General features: G+C 38.7%; 1 protein-coding gene across 2 annotated transcripts in view; it reads left to right on the top strand.

Moving 5' to 3' along the window:
* The first annotated feature begins 1 nt into the window (after position 1).
* Positions 2–11,835, top strand: part of LOC117453866 (polycomb group RING finger protein 3) — a 111,810-nt gene continuing 99,976 nt past the window's right edge. The window contains exon 1 of one of the 2 annotated variants that reach the window (XM_034092891.2): positions 2–82. The gene's annotated coding sequence lies outside the window, so the exon portion shown is untranslated. Of the gene's footprint in view, positions 83–8,568; positions 8,674–11,835 lie in introns of those variants that run through there. The other variant, XM_034092889.2, reaches the window with a different exon arrangement.

The raw sequence follows: 11,835 nt of genomic DNA, 5'->3' as shown, positions 1-11,835 counted from the left end.
GGAACAACACTACTGGGAGTGGACTGTAACAAAGATCTTCTACAATCAAGATGAATCACTCCGTAAATAAAACAACAGACCGGTAAATACACGTTTTTCTACATTCAATATTGAAGGCTCTTATGGTCATGTGTACACAGCTACAGTGTAGTTATGACAATGTAAATCTTAGGTCACAGGCTCCTCCAACAGTGCAACAGATAATAGTGCAAGTGAATAAAATAAAATAGAAAATAATATAAATAGTGCCGAGTAGTCTACATACAAGTAATTGGAATATTGATATATGAGTTGCAAACAGATGAATGCTATGGATGTTCTTTCAAAAGTTCAGGTGTTTAATAGTCTTATGGCCTGTGGGAGGAAACTGTCCCTTAGTCGGGTGGTTTTAGTCCTGATGCTGCGGTCCCGCCATATGTGGAACTATAACACTGTTTTGCTGATCAATGGGAGATTGTTGTGTTGACTTTTGATTGTATGTTGGGTTTCCTGTTACTGTAAGTATTTGTAAACAGCTGTGACTGACAGACCCTCGATTTTAGAGTAACTGGCAGGTCAAATATGAGCAGAGGTGGGACGTTATTAAGTACATTTACTCAAGTACTGTACTTAAGTACAATTTTGAGGTAGGCCTACTTGTACTTTACTTGAGTATTTCCATTGTTTGCTCTTTTGTACTTCTACTCCACTACAATTATGTAATACTTTGACTTGTAACAGAGTATTACACTCTGGTACTTCTACTTTTACTCAAGTACAAGATCTGAGTACTTCTACTTTTCTGAAGTACAAGATCTGAGTACTTCTACTTTTACTTGAGTAACATTTTGAATGCAGGTATTTGACTTGAAACAGAGTATTACTAAACTCTTGTACTTCTTCCACCTCTGAATATGACTTTTATTCTCCCTGCTCCTTTCCACCCTGGGTTCAAAAACTGTTTAAAGTTTACAATTTTTTCTTTTAATAATAATTGCCACGAGTGGAATAAACTAATAAATGGATAAATATAATCTGTTGAGCATCAGGGCTGGGACGGTTACTTTGAAATGTACTCAGAGACTTAATAAAACATGTCTTATTCATGATGACTGCAAAAGGGGGGGTTTAACAATCGCAACATATTTAAAAAGCAAACTAAAAGCATTGTGCATGTTCGCATACAGGCGACAGCAGTACTCCATGTATTATACAACATTTGGGATGCTGTTTCTGTTTTCTGTTACCGCTGTTTTATCTTAAGAGTCCACATGGAGGTATTGGAAAAACAAATGCCTGCGTGTGACCTTTGATTCAATAAAATAGCCGTCTTTGAAGGACGATTCAAACTGCTATCAGGATATCCTTGACAATGTAACTTGAATCTAATCTCGTTTATTAGACCCATTTTATTGGATTTCAATCTTCGATGCATTACGTGTTCCTCACTGGTAAAGCTGAGGCTAATTTAGTCACATCTATATCCCCAAATATATTTAGTAAAGGAGCAGATCACAAATCCTAAAGTCTGTAAATAAAAAGAATAAACATGTAGTATGAATTGAGATAACAAAAAGGACACGATGAGGACACATATAAGCCATTTCAATCATATGTTTTATTTAACGCCTCAAATGGTGTGTTTTGGTAGGAGCAGGAGTGCTTTTACTGTCATCAGTTTGCATGCGTAAAAAGGTTTCTTCATGTACTTTCTGTCGCTGGTAATAGGAACAGAGTGAGAGGTCTTCTCTTCCTGATCCTCTCTGAGCACTGAACACTCCTCCTGTCTTTAACCCTTTGTGAATCACTGTCCGACAAAACTTCACACTGAAACTGCTTCGTCGACACATTCCTCTCAGGTCATGTTCGCTTTCTCTTTGACAGCAGCTGAGGACACTAAGAGGCTTTGCTTTGCTTGCTCAAGGTCCAAGGTTCAAGGTTCTTTATTTGTCAAACTACAGTGTAGTTATGTCGATGAAAATGTTGTGTCACAGGCTTCTCCAATAGTGAAACACAGATCAACAGAAAAATATAGATAAATAATAATAATAATGGGTTCCATTTATAAAGTACTTCATATTTGAATTCAAATCCCGAAGTCTACAAGTAGTGAGCAAGATAAGGTTACAACATATATTTGTACTGTATATTTGTATATTTGTATAAATCATTTTTAAGTAGCAGCCAGGTGAATATTGTGGATGTTGTTTCAACAGTTTCATCACAACTGCTCTGTGATGATTTGAATTGTCAACCAAATCCTTTCATTTTAAGGCCTTCTTTAAATGAATAAAGAGTGGGCTTATTGCTGTTTAACATGTGTTCAATTTGTATTCATCTATTTTGAAGGATGAACATTTATTTTGATGTCTAAGTATTTCCCCGTACTTCCACTCAGTCTGCTACATATAGGAATATAACGGAGCCAGTATAAAGTGTATAGCACATTTGTTACAGCAAATCCAAAGATAGCCTATAATTCAAGAAGCATGCAAATATTAAAAGATACAACTATAGTAAGTATTTAAACAAAATTTACAAAATACACATTTTACCAGTAACAGTTTAGCGATATAGCAGCCAGGGGAAAGTATTAAAGGTGGAAGTATATATATTCCACAGCTATTGACGGTAAATATATTTAGCACACGTATTGTTATATGTGTGTGTGGGGGCCGTGTTTGACTTTATATCGAAGGTGGGACCAAGTCATTGTTTCACAAGTATCAAGACTTTGCACTCAAGTCAACGGTCCTAAACTTTTATTATTGAGTCATAAGAAGTTAAAAAGTACTCTTCACTCATTTCTACCATCACATTTGTCATAAACGGTGTGCCATCGCATTCCAAGCGAACACAATGATCTCTGGTTGAACCTTCTCCAGCTGGGATCAGCAACGTAAGGCTAGTTGTTGTCGTTTTCTTAAGTGAATGCTCTTTGATTGATGGAAATAAATATAAATTATAAATAAATAAATAATACTTTTTGAATTGTTGGGCTCCGTGTCAAAAGGTTTCCGAGTGAAGTCATTGCAAGTCGTAATGCAAGTCCTTTTGATTTTGTCGAGTCTAAAGTCATCGTTTGTGACTAACATCGGGTCAAAGAATCTTGTTTCTTAATCTCTTTTTTGCAAAGCCATTTTCCTGAATAAGCTATTTACGCTCTAGGAGGAGCCCTTGCTGCTTTACACTTCCTCCATTTCATAATTATGGAGGCCACTGTGCTCTGGTAAACTCTCAAAGCAGTACAAATATGTTGTAACCGTATCTGTCGCTCAATTACACTTCTGTTTCTTTACACCTTTTGGCTCAGTCTTGCTCTGAATGGGGAGACTTTATAAAGACAGCAGGTGTGTGTGCGTGTGTGCGTGTGTGTGTGTGTGTGTGTGTGTGTGTGTGTGTGTGTGTGTGTGTGTGTGTGTGTGTGTGTGTGTGTGTGTGTGTGTGTGTGTGTGTGTGTGTGTGTGTGGTCTAGCATTACTATACTTGTGGGGACCTAAATCTGTTTACCTAGTCACGTGTGGGGACTGGCTTCCCTTATGGGGACAAAATGGAGGTCTCCATAAGGGGGATCATTAATTTTAGGGTGAAGACTTGGTTAGGGTTAAGGTTAGGGTAAGGCATGTGTTGGTTATGGCTAAGGTTAGGATAAGTCTCCAGGAAATGCATGTAAGTCAATATAATGTCCCCTGAAGTGATGTATACATGGTATGTGTGTGTGTGTGTGTGTGTGTGTGTGTGTGTGTGTGTGTGTGTGTGTGTGTGTGTGTGTGTGTGTGTGTGTGTGTGTGTGTGTGTGTGTGTGTGTGTGTGTGTGTGTGTGTGTGTGTGTGTGTGTGTGTGTGTGTGTGTGTGTGTGTGCGTGCGTGTAAATACTTAAGTACATTTTAGATTTCAGTTTTTGCTTTAAATATACTTGCAAAAAACCAACCTTTGGCCTGATGACGTAGCATATTGTGAAAAAGCCAAGAGGTTCTAGTATTTTCTAAATGCATTGTAACTTCAGAACTAATGGAGATCCGAATACTTAATTTTCCCGGGGGGAAATTGGGTGTTGTGACGGTTGCTTCATTTGAAAATGAAATAAATAATAGCTCAATAAAAGAAATAGAACAAAACAATAAGAAGTAAGTGTAAGAATGACCAAAAGTAAAATAAAACATGGTATTTTTACAAACATAGGAAATTCAAACGATGTGACTTTGTAAGTACACAATGATCAAAAATATAACTTGACATTTTAGCTGAAGGAAAGTTATGACACCTTTAACACATGCTGTTCCTTTCTTAACTCCGTGTAAGATGTTTTAAAGCATTATACTTGAAACAGTGACTGAGAGGAAGTCTTACATGAAGCTGTGATGCCGTGTCTCCTTTGAAAGTCTATTTGTTTCGGTGTTTGTGTTCGGAGTATAGCTTTATGTTACATTAGTCTCAACCTTAAAAATCACACTTATCTAAAGGTCCCTCGTACTGTAACCTCTTTATAGGAAGATCACCGGCCTGGGAAGTAACTCCATCTTGATTGAGTTATTCTAACACAGCCGGAAGCTTTAAATCGAGTTACTTTGCATCTTGCACCTAAATATGCTTTGCTGTGCTGGAACTGGAAGATTTGAATTTCATCTCTTGAACAAAAACACATCAGCAGCAGCGTGAGTCTGACTCATCGATGTTCAGCAGATGTTAGTCTGTGGCTTTGCTAAAACAGACGTGTTTGACTCTTTGTGTTTCAACATCATTACTTCCTGTTAGGAGCGGGCAGCGTGCAGCGAGCCAAGTGTCGTGACAAAAGTTCCCACTCACACTCTTGTAGTTTAACTGCAGCAAATCTGAACCAAACCCCTGACCTCTTAACAGCCATGTTCAACTTTATACCTACGAGCATATGGACGAGGATGAGGGCCACATGGGATTTATTTTGTTAGATCTGAACAAAAGTGACATTTTTGTTACGAGTTCTGAGAAACAAGACGTGAACAATTCAGAATTGTGAGAAAGAATAAGTGAAAAATTCAGAATTGTGAGAAAAAAGACGTGAGAAATTCAGAATTGTGAGAAAAAATACATGAAAAATTCAGAATTATGAGAAAAAATATGTGAACAATTCAGAATTGTGAGAAAAAATATGTGAACAATTCAGAATTGTGAGAAAGAATAAGTGAAAAATTCAGAATTGTGAGAAAAAAGACGTGAGAAATTCAGAATTATGAGAAAAAAGACGTGAGAAATTCAGAATTATGAGAAAAAAGACGCGAGAAATTCAGAATTGTGAGAAAAAGACGTGAGAAATTCAGAATTGTGAGAAAGAATAAGTGAAAAATTCAGAACTATGAGAAAAAATACGTGAACAATTCAGAATTGTGAGAAAAAATATGTGAACAATTCAGAATTGTGAGAAAGAATAAGTGAAAAATTCAGAATTGTGAGAAAAAAGACGTGAGAAATTCAGAATTATGAGAAAAAAGACGTGAGAAATTCAGAATTATGAGAAAAAAGACGTGAGAAATTCAGAATTGTGAGAAAAAGACGTGAGAAATTCAGAATTGTGAGAAAGAATAAGTGAAAAATTCAGAATTGTGAGAAAAAAGACGTGAGAAATTCAGAATTGTGAGAAAAAATACATGAAAAATTCAGAATTATGAGAAAAAATACGTGAACAATTCAGAATTGTGAGAAAAAATATGTGAACAATTCAGAATTGTGAGAAAGAATAAGTGAACAATTCAGAATTGTGAGAAAAAAGACGTGAGAAATTCAGAATTATGAGAAAAAAGACGTGAGAAATTCAGAATTATGAGAAAAAAGACGTGAGAAATTCAGAATTGTGAGAAAAAGACGTGAGAAATTCAGAATTGTGAGAAAGAATAAGTGAAAAATTCAGAACTATGAGAAAAAATACGTGAACAATTCAGAATTGTGAGAAAAAATATGTGAACAATTCAGAATTGTGAGAAAGAATAAGTGAAAAATTCAGAATTGTGAGAAAAAAGACGTGAGAAATTCAGAATTATGAGAAAAAAGACGTGAGAAATTCAGAATTATGAGAAAAAAGACGTGAGAAATTCAGAATTGTGAGAAAAAGACGTGAGAAATTCAGAATTGTGAGAAAGAATAAGTGAAAAATTCAGAATTATGAGAAAAAAGTCAAAATTCAGACTTTTACAATTCTATTTTTGTTTTGAAAATCTCATTATCAGAAAAACACTTTGGTCAGATCTCCCAATTGTTGTTCAGACGTCTTCCTAATCCTCTTCCAAACAACCATCCCTGGGGTTTAAATGTGATCAGTCTAAAATATTCAGAATAGTGGCAGAATCCATCTTCAGAAATAAATGGATCTGTTGGTACAGTGCCTTCCATCGGTGAGTTTAGAAAGATCTGGAAAGCATACATTTACGTTTCTCTGGAAGTTTGAAGTCATAATGTTATGGTTTAAGATTTTTAACTTAGTATTTTGAGGACTTTTTCCGGACAAAGTGTAATAACTTGCGCCGAGGAAGTTATGTTTAGTTTGGTTCGGAGTTCTTCGGCCGGATGATGGAAACGCCACTCATCCATGTTTCTTTGAACTTGGTGGAAGTGTGTATTTCTGTGCTGAGGAAACGTGGAGGATACCCGAATGATGGGGAGCAAACACACATTACTTTGGTGTGGTCTGTGCCCTCCGTGTGCACTTCTCGTTTCGACCTAAAACTGGGTTGGATGATGGAAAATAAAATGTACAATCTGTATATTTTAGGATCTTGTGAGGAATGTTTTGGACTAAACGGGACGAGCGATACAGATTCAGGATAAGGACATGTTATAACTTTAAAGGTGTTGGATTTGATAAAAATATTCTTTTTTTTATAAAACTAATTTTATTTTGCGGAACGTGTCCCATTCACAAGAAGAGACGAACTGACTGTATACCACATGTTGCACATTTTCACTTACAACAGTATGGCACCGCTATTGTAAATGAGAAGGCAATCAAAACCAAATGTATATTTCATAAATAATTTGACTTGAAACGTTACCATTTGTTTTGATCACAATTTATTTCTTAATATCTTTTAGTTTAATTGTTTTACTCAAGGTTTATTTATAGCACCTTTCAACACAAGGCAATTCAAAGTGCTTTACAACAATGAAAGACATTAAGAAACATATTATGAAATGATATTCAAAAACACTCATTTAAAAGCAAAGATACATGAGTCACACATCTGAAATGTTTAGGTCTGACTGACTCACCTCACTTTCTTTCTACTTTCTGGTTTAACTTGTCCTTTAGTTATAAGTGTTTCATGCTAAACGAACCCCTTCTGACCCCTTGGTACCTTTTAGTATTCGCCGAAACTATTCCTCTTTTTTATTTTTAAATGCACAGAGTTAAGTTTACCTCGTCTTTCTAGGACTTTTTTTGGTATCCTCCGTGAACCAGGGTCTTGAAACCAAAACGGATTCCTGTACCCCATGGTACCTTTTTAGTTTTCACCGATCTATTCCTCTTTTATATAAATGCATTAGTTAAAGGTAGGGTAGGTACGGTAGGTACGGATGGAGAAACCAGCGAGTGCGCTAGAATTAAAAAAAAATACACACCCGAAAAAAATCTGCCCCTTCCTTCAGACTTCCTCACAGAGCGCCTCCTCCAACACACACATTACCAATGAGGGCACGAGATAAGTTTGTGCACAGATGGAAGGCTGACAGGCAGGTAGGCCATCCAGTTACTTTAGCCGGGCCGGCTCAGATGATTGGTCGTGCTTTTTACAGCGCCACGGCTTCCACAGATGACTTTTTTTAAAGGTATTTATTGTCAAAGCATTTAATGTATTCATTGCTATCGGGATATTAAGAGCATTACATGGAATATAACAAAGTGTTTCTGAAGTGAATTACCTACCCCACCTTTAAGTTGAAGTTGTCTTTTCTAGGACTTTTTTGGTGTCCTCCGTAAACCAGGGTCTTGAAACCAAAACGGCACACGTAGGGGACTTTAACCCTAAAGATAATAAGCCTGAATAAATCAATTATGGCATTTCAAAACAGTCATTAAAAAGCCAAGATACCTATGTCCATGCATTATTACATATTATTATTATTACATATTATTATTATTATTATTACTACATGTGTTGTATATAATGTTTGATGTACATACATTTAGTTGAATACATGGAAAATAAGATTAGTTAGCTGTAAGTACATTTTTATTTACTTTAAATGTGATGGATTTGATACAAATGTTTACTAATTTGTCAATGTGTAAAACAATAATACAACAAAATAATAATAATAATAATAAGGAAATGAAACATGAGAATTATTATACTATACAAACTTAAGCAGTGTCGAATTGATAAACAAAAACATTACTGACTCTAAATTATATATAAACAAATGAAATATATGTACCTGTGTACCCGGATGTCCGTGTTTTGTGTGTATTTAATGTTTGATGTACATATGTATTGTCTTAAATAAAGGATATAGATAATAAGATCCCTTGCACTCATCAACAACACCCCCCCTTCCCCCTCCACCACCTCCGGCTTTGCTTCTGCGCATGCGCACCACTCCACCACTGAGTGCTGTTCGGCCTGTTCCGCGGCCGCTCGGTCATTTTCGCCTCTTTGTTGTACTGATAGTGGATTTAACTCGGATTCAACCCAATATCCAGCGGACCGTGCTGCTCCCAAACAGGTTAGTTCTTCTTACTGTTCTGGTTCTGTCCATAGTCCGGTCCTCAGTGGGTCTGAAACTGGCTTACGGTCCCGGTTTGTGCCCCCCCACCTCCTCATTTTTCGCATGTCTCTTTCCGCCTGGTGCTATACGTGTTGTTTTATGTGTCTATGGGCTGGTGTATGGCGGCGCCGGGCCCTGCAGTTGCACATAGGGGATGGGGCTGTTTCAAGAGGGGGAAACCGTGCATGTGAAGCCGGGTTTAACGCTAGGAGAGCCGGGGTGCACACGGTTATCCGGCCCGGGGAAGAGGCTCAATCCCCGCCTCTCTCCCTGCCTGTCTCGGCATGTTTAAATGCAACATTGTTTCTCTCACCAATTCTTCCCCATGGTCCACCATTAAGGCTCTTCCTGCTGCCGTCCAAAGTTCTGTGTGTGTGTGTGTGTGTGTGCAACATCTTCATGAGGTTGGGATTAAATCAAGACAACAGAAAGTTGGTGCAATTTTTTCTTCTTCAGGGTGGATGTCGCCCCTCACCAGACTGCTGCTGCAGCGAGGAGCCTGTGTGACATTGTGGGGGGGAAGACATGCATAGAGCAGCCAACAAGTCTGTGCAGTTATTTGTTGGGGGGGGGGGGGGTGGGTTAGAGAAGATGCATCTGAATGATCTTATCCGGACAGAACCAGGGTTCAGATTCAGGGGTTTCCTCAACTTTTGCAACACTGGAAGCATGGCTGGGGTGATTACCAGGTACAAAGATGTAGGGGTCCTGGGTTTAAGCCAGGTTTAAACCTAGGACCCCTACATCTTTTGTGGGGGTAGAAGATGCATCTGAATTAGCTTATGTCTCCACGTGTTACTTATTAGATACTTTATCGTCACCAGCACCGGGGTTTAAATTCTGGGGTTACCTCAACTTTTGCAACACATGGCCGGTGTGATTAGCAGGTCAGAAGATGGAGGTGTTTTAGGTTTAAACCTGGTTTAACCCTGGCTTAAACCCATGCAGTTTTTGGGGGGGTAGAATATGCATCTGAATGATCTAATCGCAGAACCAGGGTTTAGGTTCAGGGGTTTCCTTAACTTTCGCAACCCGGGAAGCATGGCTGGGTGATGAAGGTGTCTTAGGTTAGGCAATACTTAAACAATCTCTTATTAAGTCCTTTATGTGTACCTGAGTCCCTTTACTTGACACTGAACGGCTGTAACTAAGGAAACTTGTCTCTGTGCTCGTGTTGGTGAGTTTGAATAAGAGCAGGATAGTCCATTGAACCGTTTTGTGAAAAAAACCCACAATCAAAATACATGTTTCTTTCTTTTCTTACGTTTTGACATTTTGTTAGGGATCCTGGACCCACTGGCACTTTTTCTCACGTGTCCCCATTCTCCCCTGACGTGTCTTTCTTCGTAGATACTGACGTTTTTCTGCTAAAACACACATTTCTATCGGAAATACTCTGGCCGCGGTGATAGAAGGCCAAACGATGAAGGGGCCTCGCGTTTAAACCTGGCTTAATGGGGGGTGTGTATTTATAAGCATTGTGGCGACACTGTAACATCTCTCATTGGGTAATTTATGTGTATTCGAGTCCCTTTACTTTGACACAGTTGTCACATTTCTCTGCGCTCATGGTAGTGAGTTCGAACAAGAGCAGGGTTTTTGTGATGTGATGAGAAAAGCCTCCAATGCACAAACGGAGAAATAACACCCTGGGCGTTAAAGTTTTGAAATGAAAAACATTTGCATAACCACAGATCTCGGACTCAATGAGGCACGAGGTGTAATCTGAAGAGTTTTCATCCAGGCTATTGAACCGTTCGGTGAGAGAAAAACCCCACATATATATTTCTTTCTTTTCTCACGTCTTCACTTTTTGTGAGGGATGCTAGACGTCCACATTCTCACCCGTCTTTCTTCACTTACGGACACGTTGCTATTGGAAATACACCTTTTATTCCACAGGCTTAGAGGACAGACATTTTTCGATATGCCGAATTGCTTTCACTTCAAGGTGCAGTTGAGACTTGCTTCACATTTTAATACAGTCTCTCGAATCGCTGATGTATTAACTCTTGACGCGTAACCTCCTCGATATCTAATATCCTTGACTTTTCAACCAAATGAAGAGCATAACATCGATGCACGACTGCGCTTTTAGCCACAGACCTTCCCACTGAGCAGGAGAAAGTAAGAAGAGTTCAAGCTAGGACAGACTATTGACGTTAAGGCCGCCTCAGGCACGTTGGCAGCTTCGAACAGGAGTGTTGAAAGTAACCGAAAATACGAAGCTCCAGAACCTGATTATCCTGCTAATCAGTTCAGGGTTTTCAAAGTGTGTAATTGTTTTTTGTGAGCTTCAATCGCCTCAAATCCTGCAACACACTGCTACTAAACTACACCCAGCGTGCGAGCGTTCTAACAGCAGAGCGACTCTGAGGCTTTACATCATCACAGAGGAGGGAGATCTGAGTCTCGCTTTCACTCTTCTTTTGATTATGCTTTTTCTTTTGGGTTTCTTTTGTAAAGGTGTACCAGCTTGACACCAGAATCTCAATCTTTAGAGCATGAATGAGAAGTGAGAGGACGCTCCTGTCTGCCACAGCCGATGTAAACAGGTGGACCGTATAGTTTGTATGATAAGACGACCCCTTTCATAGCCGTAAGCTAAAAGAACGGCAAGGAAAAGTTGACGGACGGAAAATATTCTCTTACTTTTGAGATAATGGATTAGTGTTGTCACGATACCAACATTTTGGTTCAGATTCTTTTTCGATACTTTTCTTAAAAAAAGGGAAACGGTCTTAAATGTAATTATTGTGCTTTATTTAGCACCAGAACCAGAACACAAACTTTTAAACAATGAGAACAATAAATAAAATAAATGACTAGAATTTGTATTAAATACAATTAAGCATCATCTCAAACAACTTTTTGGTTTTTCGCTTCTGGCGTCTTTTTTGTCAACAAGCCGAGGCGCAGCGGCAGTTTCACTCCCACTCACAGCCATGCTTCTCGCTTTCTCACATGCTCTGGCAGCTAGCGCGTGCACGGGAGAGGGGAGGGACTTGAGCGTGCTTCAGAGGGGCGGGACTTAGAGCGTGCTTCAGAGGGGCGGGACTTAGAGCATGCTTGAGAGGGGAGGGACTTAGAGCGTGCTTCAGAGGGGCGGGACTTAGAGCG

This window comes from Pseudochaenichthys georgianus, chromosome 10 (genome assembly GCF_902827115.2).
Source record: "Pseudochaenichthys georgianus chromosome 10, fPseGeo1.2, whole genome shotgun sequence".
Taxonomy (NCBI): domain Eukaryota; kingdom Metazoa; phylum Chordata; class Actinopteri; order Perciformes; family Channichthyidae; genus Pseudochaenichthys; species Pseudochaenichthys georgianus.
Note: the sequence above shows the minus strand (reverse complement) of the source record. Positions and strands in the feature narration are given on the sequence as shown.